Below are 3690 nucleotides of genomic sequence, written 5' to 3' on the forward strand. Positions count from 1 at the left end.
ATGGCAGAATCCCCAGCTTGGTGGCGCTGTTGCTCATCACAGTTCTTTATAAGATTGGATAAATACACTGAAAGATGTTGCTGAACGATTTTATTTGAATGTGATGTCCTACAGTCATTGGGATGTAAAAATGTACTGGTTTTATCATGGTAAATCGATCCTTTATACGGTATAGTATCCAGTGGTATCATTTGACTTGCATATTCATTTACCATGCCGTACAAAACGTACTGCAGTACAATAATGGTGTCAGATGGTAATAATGTGGTATCAAGCTCTTCCAAGAACACCATGGTACTACCATGCTACATGATGCCCCAAAACATGGTACATTTTTGAACTTTGGTGGAAGAGATTCCAGTAGGAATGCTTCGGGACTTGTTGAGCAGCTGAAGTTTGAATCCACCGCCAGGTGTCGCTGTTCTCATCACGGCATTCATGAGGCTGTAGTGCGGGTGTTGGAGGCTGGAGGCGGTGTTTTATTGTATGAAATCAGTTTGGGATCCGTTCGTTCAGTCATGGCGTCCGGGAAGACGGTGGATTGCAGCGCTTCCCGCGAATAACCACCGATAAACCGACTCATCGCGACTATAGCCGCTGCATTGCGCTTTATTTTCGCGTGATATCATTTAACAACACAGTTACGGAGCTACCCAGTCACAACGAGTTTTAATTCAGCAGTAAAGGTAAGAATCCTGGTTATTTTATTGGCTCCCCCCATAAACCGGCAGCGAATGAGAGTTACTATTAACCGCACGATCGCTAGACACGCTGATAAATTGTAGCTGTTTCCATGGTTACTTGATTAAATCGCATGAGCCGCCGCTGCTGCCACGCGTCATTTCGTATGTTTCCACTCCTCACATCTGAACATCAAATATTTATTATAATGCTTTACCATACTGCTTCTGCAGAACTCTACTGTACTTTTACGTTTTACAAAAATACTGTGGTAATACCATGTTTTGCTTGATCCTGCAAAAGTACTGCGGGAGCACCATGTTACAGTGATGGTAGTTTATTTAAATGGCACTCTAAGGTACTTCCAAGAATGCATTGGCTTATGTCCAAAAACATAGTATACCTTGTTGTAATTGTGGCATAAAGGTAAGAATCCTGGTTATTTTATTGGCTCGCGCAAATAAACCGGCAGCGAATGAGAGTTACTATTAACCGCACGATCGCTAGACACGCTGATAAATTGTAGCTGTTTCCATGGTTACTTGATTAAATCGCATGAGCCGCCGCTGCTGCCACGCGTCATTTCGTATGTTTCCACTCCTCACATCTGAACATCAAATATTTATTATAATGCTTTACCATACTGCTTCTGCAGAACTCTACTGTACTTTTACGTTTTACAAAAATACTGTGGTAATACCATGTTTTGCTTGATCCTGCAAAAGTACTGCGGGAGCACCATGTTACAGTGATGGTAGTTTATTTAAATGGCACTCTAAGGTACTTCCAAGAATGCATTGGCTTATGTCCAAAAACATAGTATACCTTGTTGTAATTGTGGCACCTTAGTAATACGGTGGTTTTTTTATGCTTATTTTCTTTAAAATACCTTACACTACCATGGTATTTTACTATGGTGTTACCACAGGACAGTTGTGTAAGGGTCACATTGCTTTTCCTTAACTAATGCAACGCAGCATATTGATGTATGGACTTGTAACAGAACTAGATGAAGCACCAACATTGACCTTTTTTTCATAATTGCATTAATTTTCACGTGATGTTGTATTTTCAGTGGATTTGCAGGACATTATGGACTTTCCCAAGGGTCACATTGCTTTTCCCTCAGCCTGCTTTTAACAAATGCAACGCAGCATATTGATGTATGGACTTGTAACAGAACTAGATGAAGCACCAACATTGACCTTTTTTTCATAATTGCATTAATTTTCACGTGATGTTGAATTTTCAGTGCTTTTGCAGGACATTATGGACTTTCCCTGTCACATTAATTCTTGATTCGGCTAACACACACACACACACACACACACACAGTCAATGCAGTTTAACCTACTAACATCTGAACCTCAGGGATTACTCGACTAACCTGCATCCGCTGGCCCACTGTAAGCACACACCTCAGCACGGATTTCCAAAGTCTTTTAGCAGATTGACCACGGTAATCATAATTTCTGCCAAAATATCCTGAAAGCTACAGTTTTTGCTTCATATTTTCCATCTTCAGATTTGTAAACAACATTTCATGCCGTAATTAAAATAAAGACATTTATTCCCAAATTTACTTTGGTGATCGCAATTTTAATTTCTGTAAAATAAGAATATAAAATTACTATCTCCAAATTTAGTAAGAAGCCTTCAGAATGTCATTTTAATTTATTTTGATTAATTAAAATATTATCAGAGCATTGTGGGTGATTTTGTGATGGTTAGTCAAAAGCACCTTTTAGTACGCTTTTCTCATTTGAGGAATCATTCAGGACACACACTGAAGTGTGTACTTAGTATTTAATACTTAGCGTGCTGATCACATCACTGATTTACAGTATTGTTTGTGCTTGCAAACACTAGAATTTAGACATTATGATGGGTGTTGTACTTGCTTAGTTTAATGCTTACAGAGCAAGTCGTGTCCTCAAAGTACGCTTTGTGGAGTTCCCTTCCCATCAATCCCTGGGCCAGCGGTGTTGATCCATGCGTTCAGATGTGTACGTTGAGTCTGTCTCACACTGGGATCACAGAGGAAACCTGTTTCACGCCGTGCGTGCGCCTCAATGAACACTGGGAACTTTCAGGCAAACAAGTTGAAAGGCAGGTTAACTAACCGAGCGAGCATGAGTCTGGGAACGAACCAGCGATGCACGTATTGTGTCCCTCATTCACTTTTCTGCCTCTGTTTACTGTGATGCACATATTGTGCACGTATTGTGTCCCTCATTCACTTTTCTGCCTCTTGTTTACTGTGATTTTATTTTGTAAATAAAGTAACACTTTGGGAAGGCATAAAATGCCCCATTTTACCATGCATGTCCTTTGAAATGAGCCTCTCTTGGCCTCTCATGACTAGCGACCTGCTACTGGAGTCGAATGAAATTTGAGTGGGTTTGGCTTTTGCTCCAGAAGTACTTCCTGTTTCTTCTCTCAAACGAGTTGTTTATCTTTGTGTGACCTTCCGTGTGTGTTCACAGGCTTCCTACTTTGTGTAAAACGTTCCAGTTTGTGGCCTGTTCGCAGAGGTTTCCCTTTCGCTTGTTAGTCAGCATTCACTGTGAGGGCTTTGCATGAAACGCTTCCTGCTAATGGCCAATTATAGAAAAGCGAGTTGTCATGAATCACAGCACTGCATCAGGTCGCACTTATATAATGGACACTCTGGTAGTTGCATAGCAAAGAGCAGATAGCAGTGCATAACAACACCATAGCAACCAATTAGCAATGCCCTAGCATCCACCCAAAAGACTGTAGCAACTACATAGCAATGTGCTTAAAACCACTCAGAATGCTTTATCATCCATATTAGGGTTGTGCCGATAGATGATAGTATCGTGTATCGATTGACGATATCGCCTGTGGCTGATGCCTTTGACAATAGCAAGACGATCATTATTATTATTATTATTATCGGGCCAGTAATACTGACTAATTAATAGGGATGCACCGATACCACTTTTTCCAGTACTCGCCCGATATGATACTTTTTTTTTTTTTTTA

General features: G+C 40.5%; 1 protein-coding gene across 1 annotated transcript in view; it reads left to right on the forward strand.

The window, feature by feature from the left end:
* The first annotated feature begins 456 nt into the window (after positions 1-456).
* LOC107744955 (FERM, RhoGEF and pleckstrin domain-containing protein 1-like) overlaps positions 457-3690 on the forward strand; it is a 123190-nt gene continuing 119956 nt past the window's right edge. Inside the window, exon 1 of the mRNA XM_016558782.1 lies at positions 457-686. The gene's annotated coding sequence lies outside the window, so the exon portion shown is untranslated. The remainder of the gene's footprint in view (positions 687-3690) is intronic.

Source organism: Sinocyclocheilus rhinocerous, unplaced genomic scaffold (genome assembly GCF_001515625.1).
Source record: "Sinocyclocheilus rhinocerous isolate Xijiao unplaced genomic scaffold, SAMN03320098_v1.1 scaffold1039, whole genome shotgun sequence".
NCBI classification, from domain to species: domain Eukaryota; kingdom Metazoa; phylum Chordata; class Actinopteri; order Cypriniformes; family Cyprinidae; genus Sinocyclocheilus; species Sinocyclocheilus rhinocerous.